Source organism: Hemicordylus capensis, chromosome 6, assembly GCF_027244095.1.
Source record: "Hemicordylus capensis ecotype Gifberg chromosome 6, rHemCap1.1.pri, whole genome shotgun sequence".
NCBI lineage: Eukaryota > Metazoa > Chordata > Lepidosauria > Squamata > Cordylidae > Hemicordylus > Hemicordylus capensis.
In genome coordinates this window covers 126,139,700-126,155,242 of record NC_069662.1, presented here as the reverse complement: position 1 = coordinate 126,155,242, position 15,543 = coordinate 126,139,700, and the positions used below count along the sequence as shown (strand labels likewise).

The window sequence follows — 15,543 nt, the reverse complement described above, 5'->3', positions numbered from 1 at the left end:
CATGTGCCCCGGGCGCCACTTGGCAGGGGGCGCCAAAAAGTGCCCCCGCCGATTTTCCAGGAAAAAAATTTGGGGGGGGGGATTTTTTGGGGATTTTTTTTTTTTGCAGAGCAGTCCCCCCCCCCGGTCCCGGCACCCCCCCCATTGGCATTGCTCATCCAGCACTGGGTGCCGCGGCGTCTTCGTAGTCCAAGTCTCTGACTCTCACTCCCCGGCGCGCCCCGCCACCAGTCGCGCATGCGTCAAGAGGAGGACACGCACCAGAGCAAACTTCCTGAACAACTCCCTCTTCTGAACAACTTCCTGAACGCCCGAACCAGTTCCCCTTTTTGCTCATTCAAGTCCTTCCTCCCCTATAATCTAACCACGTTTTAACTGAAAAGGTTCAGGGAGGGGGAGATGGAGGGATGTGGAACCTTGGGTTCCACATCCCCCCATCTCTCCCTTCCTGGACTTTTTCACTATGTAATGCAAGCTAATTTAATTATATGTCATCATCAAAATGGATTAGCTGTTTCAGCCCATCAGGAAAGTCTAAACCTCCACCGATTTAATTAACCAGACTGAAAATCAGATGAACAGAGAATGTTTTAATGAAAGGTGCTATATAAATTTAACAATAAGTAAAACTATCATTAGGAGCAATTAGCGATTACTTAAACATTGGTGATGCCAAGCAATTTGTAAATAAAACTAGAAGCCCTTTGAAAATAAGCTGGAATTAATTGTAGGTTGGGCAGGGGGTAAAAGTATATACTTCTAAACATTTATTGTTAAATTTATATACCACCTTTCATTAAAAACAACCCCAAAGTGGTTTGGTTTTAGTCATGGATTTTAATTTTAATTGCTCTTTTTGTCAATGTGATGAAGATTAGTTAAATCTGAGTGGTCTTAGGCAACCAATGTTGCATCTGAAATGCCATTTCATTTTTTATTGTCATAAATACTCTCCAACCAATTTAAATAGCAAAGGTGTATATTATCGCTTTATTCAATTGCAGGGAATCTCAAAAAAGCAGGATTTGCAACTAAGGCAGTGCATATCTTCTCTAAAATGGCCCTTTTATAGTTTTTCTAACTTTGAAATCGTAACATAAAACAAAGCATAAATGCATAAATGCTTCCCCCTCCATTTGAAACCTTTTCTGGTGTAAATAGTGCGCGGTTTTGGGAAAGGGGAGTCTTTCTTTAACAGCGGGAGAATAAAGAGTCTTTAGCACTATCACCCTAGTCCCTCGAATTACTTTGGAGTCCTTGGTTTTCGTTTTGTTAAAATACAGTCACTCACAAGGGAAAGTCAGGAACAGAACCAGGGCGTGAGGGAGGGGGCATCATAATCATAATAATCATCATTGCATCATAATTCTGATGTTTGAGATACAAGCCAACTTCACAGGGTTGTTGTGAGGAAAAACCTAAGTATGTAGTACATTTTGAAATTTTTGGTAATTTTGGTAATTTTTTTAATTTTTAAAATAAAAGTTTTCTGAAACATGTGTGTCAGTCAGATGTATGGGGGGGGGTGGCGGGGGTGGCAGCAGGGAGGGCGCAATTTCAGTGCTTGCCCCGGGCGCCGTTTTCCCTAGTTACGCCTCTGGGCTCAAATCAAGCTGCAACCCCACAAGACAGAATGTGGGGTTGTAGAGCTCCTTTATCTCTTCACATAAAGGAAAAAGTATTCATTCTTGCAGAATGCTTACATGCATTTTTTTAAAGCCCTGTTTCAGGTAACATGAAAAAATGAGATGGTTGCTGGATAATTGTTAGCAACTATCCAGAGCTCTTGGGTGTAAAAACTGTAGTGGGGGTCAACTACTGTGTAATAACACTAATTGTTTTCTTTTGGGGTCATTTTCTTTTCTTCCCACAGATGGCAGTAGAATTAGCAGCAGCAGGTGCAACACCCAGGGATGGACAAACTTAACTTGTGCTACGATAACCATGTTAGTGGAATATTTGCTACAGCTGTAGGGACACATAGGGATGCCTCAATGGCATAGTGTTATGATGTCATCTACTCTGATTTAAGCTGGCGGATGTATGAACATTTGAGGTGCAAGTGGGCTAACATGAACCACCTAACTGATTTGAATCACATTTGGAACATTTGTAGGGACACCTCAATGGTGTAGTTTCTGTTGATGTCATTGTTGTGCCAGGAGCACACTGATGCCAAGACAGAGAAACACACACACAGCTGGAAGATGAAATAGATGGTATTTTAATAAAAGAAAAAATTCTGAGACAGACATTAGAACTTTCCACTCCTTGAAATGCAATGGTCTTTTGCTGGGTAGAACCGACTCTGTCAGTTCAGTCATCCAAGCGAATTCAAAAGGCTGGTTTGAGCCTCAAGTGGGCTAACTTGTGAACCGCTTAACTGATTTGAACCAAATTGGCTCCAGCTGTAGTGACACATGGGGTACCTCAATGACGTAGTTTCTAATGCTGTCATCTACCCTGATTCAAGATGGCAGCCACATCAATGATTGAGGCACAAGTGGGCTAACTTGTGGACTGCCTAACAGACTTGAACTAAGTTTGGTACAGTTGTAGTGAGTGACACATAGGAAGAACTCAACAGCATTGTTTGTGATGATGTCATCCACCCCCAATTAAAGATGGTGGTTGTGTGAATGTTTAAGGCTGAAGTGGGCTAACTTGTGGATGGTAATTATCAATTAAGATTATAGTAAAAGGAAGGTAGGCAGATTAGTTCTTACCAGAACTTGTTTTTAGTTGGGAGAATATGTTAAAATCTTCTTTGTTCCACTATTACTACTTTTCAAGAGTAATTCAATGTACATCAAACATTTTGGTTTTCATGCTCCATTGTACCGAAAACTTGTTAGCCTCTTTTTTTTACACTTAAGTGCATGCTGTACAAACTAGAGAAAGTCAGTAGTGAAGGTCATTATGATTAAAACATTCTACATAGTTGTTTTTCTCATTCCCTGCTGAGTTAAGATCCACCGAGGCGGGTGGGGGGAATCAAACATGACATCAATCATGGCTTTTGTAGGGGAAAATACATCTTACAATTGACAAGAAATTTAATCTTTGTTGTTGTTCCTTTACAAGTTTAATCAGCATTCCACCAGATAATCACTTTTTTTATTCTATAATGTATTTTATGTACATCTACATTACCTAGCCTATGTTTTGTATTCCTTTCACGATGCTCCCTTTGAAATCCTTGAATTGTTATTTTTTCCTTATGATATAGTTGCTTTCAAAGAGAACAGTACAATGTTATGATTAAAGATACATTTATAGGTCAGTCCAAAAAGCCAGTTTTTGTCAGGAATTTCCACATGAATAATCCCAAATTATTCACTAGAGTGCAGCAGCAGTCACAACCACAGTTTTGTAAGACACTGTGGACACTTTCAGAATCAACAAGCTATATCCTAATATTCATTCATTCATTTGATTTCTATACAAAATCCTGGATGGCATTCATAGCTAGAAATTTCTTCGTTTACATGTTTTTGTACTGTCACTATGTTCAACATTTAGCAAAAATATATTTATGCGCATGCAGCAACCCAAGGGAACAAATAACCTTTTTTTCCTTCATTGGACTCATACACAAAATGGCAGGGACATCAACTGGTATGAACCATTTGTAGGTAGGTGTCTGGAGTTGAAGGGGCCTTAAGGTAGGTGGGGAAGGACGAAGAGTGGCCAAACCGGCTGAGGGGTGTGTGTTGAGGAAGGCCGGCGGGGGGAGGGGGAACCTCCATGGAACACACAACCCCACCACCACCACCTCCAGGAACTCCCCTGAGGGGAGTAAAAGGTTGGGGTTTTTTTTTACAAAATGAAGCTCGTGAACCTGCCCCCCCCCCAGACTAGACTTTTTCAGAAGCCCTGTTTATATTGTCTTCTACACTATGTGGTAAGGACTAGAACTGGGGGCTGTTATGATGAGACCTTAGTTATGGATTTAGACAACAGCTGCCTATTCCACATCCATATCCACAGACTCACAATCTGCTCCCCAGGATCATTTCTTTTCCCAACAGTCCAAACATACCTCACAACTCATGAATATCAAGTTACTTTTGAGTGGACTGTTAATAACACTCAAGAATAGTATCTTTAAAATCTACATTTTGACAGATAAAATGGTATTAAATTATAAGCACAATACTGCCACATCCAGACATATTTGAAATGTCTTGTGAGTTCTTCCAAATCCAAAACCCTTCAGGAAGTCAATGGAGTGAAGTTAATCTAGTTAAGCAAGTGTACTTTTTTAGAGTCAGTAAGAGATTTACACTAAGCAGTTATATCTTTAAAAGCTTTTTCATAAAGAAAAATAGTATGATTTCTAAGATGTAAATCATACATTTCTACAGCTTTCTTTTGGAAGCTATCATTGCTATGCACCACAATTAAAATAAATGATGGTCTAATTTTTTTAATGGAAAAAAGTAAAGTCAGCATGTTTAAGCTGTTCTTGGGGGTGAAGGGAGATCTGACAAATGTCCATGTTGGCAAAAGAAACACTAATTTTATGCCAAAACATTACTCCATCATCCTTTCCCCCCCCTTTTACAATGCCAAGTAAACAAGTCTCTCTAAAAAGCTGTCCTATATGGAATCCTTCCAGAAAGGTTGGTGCCATAATTTCCCTTTCAAAAGTAAGTTTTTCAACACAGAGATATTTTGGAAAGCTTTTATTCCAAAGTAATGTGTAGAATTGTTTTATTAGAAGTAGTGCCATAAAGACTATAAAGGTTTTTCCCATTCCCCTTCTGTTTAAAACAGGGGTTCTCAAACTTGGGTCCCCAGATGTTGCTGGACTAGAACTCCCACTACAGCAATGGCCTTCGGCCATTGTTGCTGATGATGATAGGAGATATCATCCAACAACAGCTGGGAACTCAAGTTTGAGAGCCCCCAGTTTAAAACATTTTGCTCTGAGTCTCAGCACTGCGGGTGCATTTTGGACTCCAATTCTGAGAGCAAAGAAGAAACTGAACTAAAATTCTTAGTTGCATTTCAATCATGTGCAATGGCTTGGATTAGAGATAAGTTTATTCAGTCATTGACCAGCAAACATTTACAATAAACCAGTATTAAAAAGCAAACACAAGCAAGATCCAGCCTAAGTTAGTTTTGACTAGCTGCTAACTTGGCAAAGAGGCATCTTTTAACATGGTAATTCTCTTGATTTAGCAGGGGGAGAGTAACTGGCCTTATCCACCTCCAGCACAGTACCTCCAGTGACTGTTGCTGGTGTCTATCTTATCTTATTTATTTATTTATTTATTTGATTTGATTTCTACACTGCCTTTCCAAAAATAGCTCAGGGTGGTTTACACAGAGAAATAACAAATAAATAAGATGGATCCCTGTCCCCAAAGGGCTCACAATCTAAAAAGAAACATGCAATAGACACTAGCAACAGTCACTGGAGGGCCAGTTACTCTCCCCCTGCTAAATCAAGAGAATCACAACGTCATAATAGCAATAGCACTTACATTTATATACTGCTCTATAGCTGGAAGCTCTCTAAGCGGTTAACAATGATTTAGCATATTGCCCCCCAACATTCTGGGCACTCATTTTACTGACCTCGGAAGGATGGAAGGCTGAGTCAACCTTGAGCCCTTGGTCGGGATTGAACTTGCAACCTTCTGGTTACAGGGTGGCAGTTTACCACTGCGCCACCAGGGGCTCATTTATACAACAGCTAAAGCCTCATAAGGCAGAGGCTTATGTTTCTTTTTAGATTGTGAACCCTTTGGGGACAGGGTTCCATCTTATTTATTTATTATTTCTCTGTGTAAACTGCCCTGAGCCATTTTTGGAAGGGCGGTATAGAAATCAAATAAATAAATGAAAATAAATAGCTTAGGTCCCCATTAATTTCAATGGGGCTTAGTCATTCACTGAATACGGACCTGTAAGTGGAAGGAGAGTGTATTAGTTCTGTTCTGTGAATCCTTGTGAAAGTGCTAAGACTCTTTGGTGCCACATGGGTAACAGGTTGTGTTGCGGTATGAGAAAAATAATGAATAACATACAGGCTGTAGCACACAAAGTCTAGTGGTCATAAAAGTATCTTGTTTATATAAAGACTTGAGCAACGATTTGTACAAATCCAATAACTCCTCTAGATTTGTTGTCAATTTTCTCTTGCAGCATTCTCTGGAAACAGCCCTTCCACAATCAGAAACCATCTTCCACTCACAGAAGAGCATCTTTGAATCAAAGCCAATATAATTAACTATTAATGTAGTGTTCCTTAAAGTTTTTTAACTTGGGCTCCTTTTCTAAAGTTAGTTCTCTGACCCAGTAGTGACCAATTGTTCTACAGCTGAACAAGCAGATATCCTTTCATACAGTTCTACGTATCCAGAGCTTGCTGCTAGGGGCATAGGGTCCATTGGACAAGGGGGGCCCCTCGACCAAACCCCCTTGCCCTGCTCATCCTTCTGCTTGATGGCTGGGCAAGCGAAGCAGCCTTCAAGCTGCTACAGCAACTTCCCTCTCCTCCTCTCAGCTGTTCAGGGACTTCCACAGAGGTCTCTGAGTAGGCATCTCTGAAGCCTGAAGCTCTCCAGGCAGCAAGGAAGGAAGGAGGCAGAGTGGCCAGCGCTGGCTGCCCTTGTCCACCACAACTCTCTGCAGGCCCTCTGACCAACTCAGCCTTTGCCTGCTAATGTAGGTAGAATGTGATTTCCTTTTTATTAATTATTATTATTATTATTAACATTTATATCCCGCTCTTCCTCCAAGGAGCCCAGAGCGGTGTACTACATACTTGAGTTTCTCTTTCACAACAACCCTGTGAAGTAGGTTAGGCTGAGAGAGAAGTGACTGGCCCAGAGTCACCCAGCTAGTTTCATGGCTGAATGGGGATTTGAACTCGGGTATCCCCAGTCCTAGTCCAGCACTCTAACCACTACACCACACTGGTCATTCTCCCCCGATATTTAGGGATCGACTTGCCATAAGGCTTTGATATTGTGGGGGGTAGAGCAGATTGAGAAGACCCTGAATATTTAATTTAAAACAGATTAGGGAATTTGCTGGGTTTAAAAAATTTTTAATTTAAAAAACGTTCAAAAAAGTCCTATAAGTGGCTTGTTTCATGACAGAACATTACAAAAACATCTGGAACTAAGCCTCTCCCCCCACACACACCTTAGACCATCATTCCACCCCCATATGGAAGAATCTGTCCTTTGCTCTCATTTTAAAAAAGGGTTAAACACCTCCCTTTCTGCCCCAGCCATTGATCACCTGGAATGACTTGACATAGGGCTTTGGTATTGAGCATAGATGTAGGACAGGGTGGGAGGAATATGTATATTTAAATTGAAGTGCATTGGACAAATTATTGGTTTTTATTTTTTTTAAAAAATGTTAAGCAGCAAAAAAGTCCTATAAGTGACTTGTTTCATGGCAGAAAATTACAAGAACTTCTGGATCAATCAATCAATATTATATATATTTATGAATGCACTATGTTCAACTTGGTTTTCAACCCAGAAGGTCTGAGTGGGAATTGTGAAGCATGTGTTATGCTTTTATTTTATTTTTTCTTTAGAAATGTACTATATGTCCAAGCTGGTTGGACATGTCCAAAAACCTCACTCACACTATTTACACTGTATGTCATCAATAGTATGATTCTGTAATGATATGAAATGTTAAGGAGGCCCTCTACATGCTGATTAACCCCCAGCCCCGCACCCCGCTAGGGACGGCCCTGCTTCTGAGCACCTGCAGAGAGTGGTTTTTATCTCAGTACTGTGAGAAACCACATCCAGCCCTCCTTCCACGTCAGGAATCAGGAAGAATGGCTTTTAGGACAGAGGGCATAACTTTGGGAGCTCCTTGAGCCCGGCATGTTTAATCTATCTTAAAATTTTACCAAGAAGAGGCAGATTCCTCATTCTCCCCCTCTCCTTTTCTCCTGAAGAACCGTGCTAATTCTTGCTCTTTTCACCCCCACCTTGCTTCAGTGGGACTTACTGGTCTCCTAAAGGGAGCAAAATATGATAGAAGCACAAATTAGTTTGGTTTGATTTACATCCCTGAGCATGTGCAATCCTATATGCACTTTCCAGGGAAGGATCTCAGACAGTTGAATGCAATGGAGTTTATTTTTAAGTAGACATGCTTTCCTTGCTAGTGAGTCAGAGGCGTATCTAGGGAAAACAGCGCCTAGGGCAAGCACTGAAATTGTGCCCCTGTCCAAACATCTGTCAGAGCAGACCATTATTTCTTAGATGGTTGGTAAACCCACACAGTAATTAATGTATATAGCAGGAGGCCAGAACACAAGGCATTTTCTTTCCCATTTCACAAATAAGTGCAACCTAGAAGCAGCCTACCCTTCTATTTGAAGAATCCTGACTCTGATTCCAGAAGCAGAGAAATGGAGAACAATACACACGACAGTCTATAGCACAGGTGGGGAACCTTGGCACTCCAGCTGTTTTTGGACTACAACTCCATAATCCCCAGCCACAGAGGCCAATAGCTAGGGATTATGGGAATTGTAGGCCAACATCTGCAGGAGTGCCAGGGTTCCTCATCCCTGGTCTATAGGTTTGCCACCTTTCTTTTACCAGTGTTCCTGTGCCTTGAACAGCAGTCTGTGAGAAACAGAAAGTTAGCAACTGAAGCCTTTCCTAGAATGAAAATGCAGGGGGTGGAAGTGTCACCTGCTTCATTACTGGGAGTTGGGCTGCTATTAAAGGTGCAGGAGCAGAGCTGATTTTAAAAGTGGCAAGCATACAGTACCAAAAAGCAGAGTGGGGACGTTTGCAAACAGCTGGCAGCAACCAAAAGCAAATAGCAGCAAAGTTTAGCTCCTAATCAAGTCACAACTTTGAGAATTCCTCAGCTTCATTCATGCAAACAAACAACTATTGTCCCCCTCCCCAGCAAGGCTCTTCTCCAAAAGCACAATAGTCAGCAGCAGCAGTTTAGCTCCTAGGCAAGTCACCACTTCATGCTTGCTTATCTCGCCACCGAAGAAACACAAAAGAAACCCACCTGCCCATCCCTGAGCAGCAGAAGGAAGGCAGAAGAAAAAGGGAGGGAGGAGCGAACGTTGGGGCTTTGCCTAAGTTCAAGAGGAACTTGAACTGTTCTGTTCTGAGAAGGGAGTGTATGGGGAAGGCATCAAGGGGCAGCTGGTGGGGGGAGGCACTGACTATTCCAGCAGGGCTGGCTGTGGTGGGGCTTCCCAGCAAAGGGTGGGTGGGGGAGTGCAGAAGGAGGCACCAGGATGGGATTACTTCAGACTGAGGACTCCTCCATGTCTCTCACCAGTCCTGGCTGTGTCCTCCTCAGCTCAGCTTCAGCCCTCCAAAGCACCACCACTGCCTGACGCGGAAGACCTCACTCCGGGTCACTGGAGCTTGAGGCCACGTCCCCTTTACATGTGACATCTGCACAAAGGGGGCGTGGCTTCGAGCTCCAAAGAGCTGGAGCGAGTGCTTCAGTCTCTCATTTCAGGCAGGCTTGCTGCCTGAAAGCATCTATTCTTCCTCTGGAGGGAGAGAAAGGGGAATAGACGCTTTCAGGCAGCAAACGCTGCTTGAAATAAATGGCAAGTGCTCGGAGGGCTCCCAGTGGAGGAGGGGCGCGGCACTCCCAGAAGGACTGCCGCCCATGAGAGTGCGCCCACCCTTCCGCCGGTGCCCGGACTTGAGTGGCGCCTGTGCGAAGGGTGGGGGTGCGGGCAAGCCAGCCACCCTTGCAGCAGTGGTGGGATTGAATTGGGGGGGCGGCGGGGGGATAAAAAATAATGGTGGTTGGGGCGAGGGGCGGGGCATGGCAGGCACTTTGGGTGCCCCCCTGCAATGGCGCCCAGGGCACATGCCCTGCCTGCCCCCCCCTTAATTACGCCCCTGCTTAGTGAGTCCTTTAGGTTTCAGTTAAATGTACTTCCAGCTAAATGTGGTTAGATTTGCTACCTGAGGCTGCAGTTCTTCACACACACACACACACACACACACACACACACACACACTTACCTGGGACTTTCACACACAGCAGACTTTACTGTGAGTTTACTGGGCAGCTTTACTGCAAAATCGAAGTTATAAAAAAACCCAAAAACCAACACAAATAGTGGATTTTTTTACCCCAGATATAAATCGGACAACACTCTATAACGAGCAGTGAAAAACCCATAGTGTGTGTGAACTGCTCCCCGATATCTTGCAGGGACTTTGGGGTAAATCTGGCTGATATGTGAACGCACCCCCTCCATTCTAGAGGTTATATATGTTAAAGGGTTTTTAAAGCCCCATGTGGAAAACTTCCTGGAAGCAAGCTTTACTGAATTTTTCAGGATTTCTGAGAAAACATACATAGGCAAACATACAAAATCTCCTTTGTTAATCTGTAGCAAGGGGCCCATTTTAAAATCTCATCCCCAGGCCCACTCCAACCTTGCTACGCCCCTGCTTGCTGCTGCATACAAGGATGTGAGATATGGAACACTAGCACTGGCATTAGAGCAGGACACTTTTAACCCCTCTTAAAACCACATACTGGGTAACATAATTTTAAAAGATCAGCAGCTCTTCCCAAGTCAGAGTGGGCTGAGGAGTCAAAGACAAAAGGTCAAAAATGGGTATGTGTAAACAATAGGTGGATATAAAGTAGCTCTTTTAATCTTAGCCAACAAATTTAAATTTCTATGTAAGAGTACTTAGAACCAAGATGGAGGAATGAAATTATCCAGCTTAAGCTTCACTGTTTTGTTGCAATAGTTTGTCTCTGTAATGGAAAGTGAATGGCTCCTACTAAACACATCACCCATGTACGAGTTACCACAAGAAACTCTCAGCACTGCAACAGCCCACAACCCAACATAGGCTGTGTTCTCAAATGACCGCAAGGGAAGGGGGAGAGTCCAGAAACCAGGTAGAGCTCCACTAGTGAGTGTCCTTCACCCAGTTTCTGGATTCTGTACCCTCTCCTCACCAGTGATGTAGTTGCAAATTCAGAAGTGCAGGCACTCTCCATGACAGCCCACACGGCCATGCCCACCCCAACAGCCAGAGAAGCCGTGAAGTACCATCCCGGCACGTCCCCCCTCGACTACATCCCTGCTGCTCATGATACAGTCCATCATCATTGCCAAGATTCCCTTGGCCACAGCTCAGGTGACTGCAACAGCACTAAGAGGTGTTTTCACTAACTTACTTACATTGGTATCACTCTCTAAGTGAGTCATGTGGTTTATTAGTAGACTGTCGATTAATATCACGTGAACTTTAAGAACAGAGTCTGAGAAAGAAGACATCTAGAGTTTAAAAGAAAGAATATCAAAAAAAGGTTTTCTTATATTAAATATAATGAAGAGATGCAGTATCCCTGTAATAGGTACTCATGCTTTGAACATTTGCATCTATACATGTGCCCACAGTCCTATGGCTGTGTGTTGTTTTACTACATAGCACTAACCAATGGTTGACAAATTCAGCAAATCTGCTATTTAGATTTAACTAAAATCCTACTTCGTCCAGTCTGATCCTATACATGTTTACTGTGACACATCTCCCACAAAGCTGAATGGGAATTACTCCCAAGCAAGTGTACATAGGGTTGGAGTCTAGTTTTTTTTTAATGATTAATTACAATTAACTGAATTTTTTAAGTGAACATAGTATAATTTATCTTTTGTCTCCTAAAGGGCTGGAAAAATCTGAGTGTTTAAAAAGATGAACTATCACCAAAGTAGAACTCTTTCAATCATAAAAAAATTATTATCTGATAGTATCTTGTTAATTACATAACTAATGATGTCATATTTCAAGGGAATATTTGTGAAAGGAAAGTAAGCAGGATTTCAGCCGAAGGGCAGAATCTAATAGACATATAACAGAGATAGCAATAAAAAAGACTTATTACAAGGATTGATTGAGTACCATATCGAATATAATATGTTCCAGCAGGACGACATTCACATTTTAATAATTTATAGTATATATAACTTACTAGTCCAGATAATGGGAACAGCCATAAAAGAGCAGTCCTGAAGTCAGCATGTTGCACAGCAAAATGAACATAATTATGCAATAAATTGTACTTCTTACACTTCTGTATGCAGTGCTTGACTGTGTTCATAAAAAACAGAACAGTGCACTAATTTTAATTTCCACATATTTCTCCTCTTATGAAAAGATGACTGCATTTGTTTCAACACCATTTTTGATACCAAAGAACACAAGAGTCTTCTAACATTTCATCGTTTTCCCGGCCCCCTCTTCTAATTGCCATTGGTAACCTTAAAGAGTGCTAATCCTCTTCATAAAGGGGACATTTGCATTGCAGTGATGTTTCTTGGCAACGTAAGCCACTCCTTGCAATAATGTTATTTTCTACAGAACAAACTGTCTGCTTCATCCATCAACTTAAAGTGGGTTCTCAGAGTAGCTTCTGTATCACTTCAGGAGTAGAATACTGTCTCAACTCCCACTTCCATTCCAAATATAATTTACCAATGGAAGCAGCTTTCTGAACAAACAAAATTTAAATTACAGGTCTATTCAGAAAACCAAAATCCATTATAGAGTCAGGGTTAGCATGAGCAGAACTCAAGCACAGGGGGGAAAAAAACCCTCCATCTGAACTAACCCTGTCATGGCTATTTATTTAAGCAACTTCCTGCTCTAAAGCTGCAATCCTATGCATACTTATAATCCTACTGAATATAATGACACCTACTTCTGAGAAAATGTACACAGGCTCATGCTGTAAGGTTGCCACTGAAGTTAATTGGTCTTACTTCCATATAAACATGCACAGGATCAGCCCACACAGTTCGTTAATAGAAAGCAAACATAGGAAGTTGTCTTATATCGAGTCAGACTGTTGTTCTGTCTAGCTCAGTTTTGTCTGTTCTCACTGGCAGAGACTCTCCAAGGTTTCATTCCGGGGTCTTTCCCAGTCTACCAGAAGATACCAGGTATTGAACCTGCGACCTTCTGCATGCAAAGCAGATGCTCCACCACTGAGCTAAAGCCCCATCCCCAAAAACTAGCAGAAAGTTTGTAAGAGATTAAGGACCTAATTGGTTCTTCTCCTGTTTACAAAACTGCCTAGTCATATAAGATTAATCACAAAGACATTTTTAAGCAGAAGTGTAAGAATAAGACCTTCTAAAAACAAGAATTAAACTGGCCAAAGAATACCCCTGTACACACTAAAAACAAAATGAATCAAGGTCTATTCACCAATCAGCAAAAGAACATCTTTTATTGGGAGTGGATTTAAGAAGATCAAGAACATTGTGTTATCGGTCATAGAATCAATTCTAGTTGTTCAAGAACATTCTGCAAGTTTTCAGTTGCAATGGTTGAAAAAGGTCTTTGTTAGGCTTAGACTGTTCGCCATTCCCTACGCTTGTCACTAGCATCATCTTGTGCGACTCTACAGTCAAAACGGGGCCACAAATGTCTACTCCGGGCAAAATCATTTTCTGATTATTGAATCAAAATTGAGCCAGTGTCATCTATAGCATAGCATGTAGGGATCTGGCCAGGAGTCAGCCACAAAAGCCACTTAGTAGGATTTATTTCTGAGCAAACGTGCATAGAATTGAGCAGTTGGATTATATGCCTGCTCAATTTCAAGAGGGGCAAGCAGGTTGTAAATTAGTTCAATATTGAATTTAAATGAGATCCAGCTGAAAATACACGGTTTATTAATACGACTGGATGTGGAAGTGGTAAAAGCTCACTGTTCAGGAGTTAGTGTCTCCACTTCGAACCTCAACTAACTCTCTCCCCCATGCATTAGCTCTTTTCAGCTCTGCTCCTCCCTCCACAAGTAAAATTGTTTCCAAGATAGAGTAACCAATGTTCTGTAATTGGCTGCTAGGTTAATGGGCTGTCGCCCCTCTCCTTTTGCTTTATCAGTCAGCCTTGCCTACAACAGCAGTCTTTCTTGATCGTCCCTGGAAGGACATCGCCCAGCTAGCCAATCCTAGAAGGGGTTCTAGCCCCCTATACAGCAGGCCCTAGAAGTTAGTCACAATTATTCCAGTTTTATGGATGGATGAAATTTAAATACTTAATATTGAACTAATTTACAACCTGCTCTCCCCTCTTGAAATTGAGTAGGCATATAATCCAACTGCTCAATTCTATGCACATTTGCTCAGAAATAAAATACCACTAAGTTCCGTGGGGCTTACTCCCAGGTAAGTGTACACAGGCTGCACTTAAAAGTGTTCCCTAACCGGATTCCATAAGTATTCTGTAATTTTCACTTTGATCAATTACTACTTCTTAGATTTGCTTTTTTATTCAGCTGTATATACAATTGTGATAAACTCATGTGATAATTATAACTCATGTTATCACTATAATTATAACTTTATTATTTGCTTATAAATAAGCAGATGTAAAATGCACTTTAAAAGTAAGAAACAGTCATCACACCCTGACTGACTGCCTTGAGCCCTATCCTGGCTCACCCCAGGGTCCTAACTAACAAGAACAATTCTATTGAGCCATCCCAGTTACACTGAGCAGCATCCCAGTTCTCTAGAGTTCTCTGTCAGGGTTCCATATTCTTGTTCAACCTCTCTAAGCCTATCTGTTAGGCCTAGATCCCAATAAACCAATCATAGTCATAAACCCATGACTCACCCCTGATATCACAGGACAATGGTGCTTGCTGCAGGATGCCTTGGCCGTTTCAAGATAAAATTCAGTAGCTTTTTATTGAAGGGGGATTGGGTCCATTGTCCTCAATCTCTCTACGTTCAGTCAAACTTCTGCATAATGCAATACTCATAAGCCCTCCTCACATGATCCAGCCCTGCATTTTGGAGACTTCTAGATTCCATGAGGAAAGTATCTTCAAGTGTAAATTCTACCCACACATATGCTTTGTAAATAAGATCTGCTGAAAATGTGGAGATCAGAAATAGGGACAGTGGGAACAATCTCAGTACCACACATGCAAACACATTCAGGTTATGTCCATAGGGTGAGAGCAAAAGATGGTCTGGCAGAGATGGCTGCAATAAGTTACTGTGGGACAGCAACCCTCAATACAGTACTTGCTGCTCTTCATTAAATTCCACTGCGGGGGGCAGGGAGGATCAATAGTTCTTGGTTGCCACACTGTAACACATTAAGGTTAAATGCTACCTATTTCAAAAGAATGCTAATACCTGATGGCGCAGCAGGAAAATGGCTTGATTACCAAGCCAGAGGTTGCCGGTTCAAATCCCCGCTGATACCTATATCAGGCAGCAGCAATATAGGAAGATGCTGAAAGGCATCATCTCATACTAAGCAGGAGGAGGCAATGGTAAACCACTCCTGTATTCTACCAAAGACAATCACAAGGCTCTGTGGTTGCCAGGAGTTGACACCGACTCGATGGCACACTTTACCTTTATTTCAAAATAAGCTAATGAGGATAGAATCTCTCTCTCTCTCTCTCTCTCTCTCTCTCTGGCATACCCGTGGCTAATCCCATGCATGGCAGCTCTCACAAGATTTCGCAAGCAAGTTTCCAGCAGGGGAAGAGGAAAGT

General features: G+C 41.9%; 1 protein-coding gene across 1 annotated transcript in view; it reads right to left on the bottom strand.

Annotated features, from left to right (window-relative positions):
• THSD7A (thrombospondin type 1 domain containing 7A) overlaps window positions 1–15,543 on the bottom strand; it is a 424,790-nt gene that overhangs the window by 393,425 nt on the left and 15,822 nt on the right. The window lies entirely within an intron of this gene.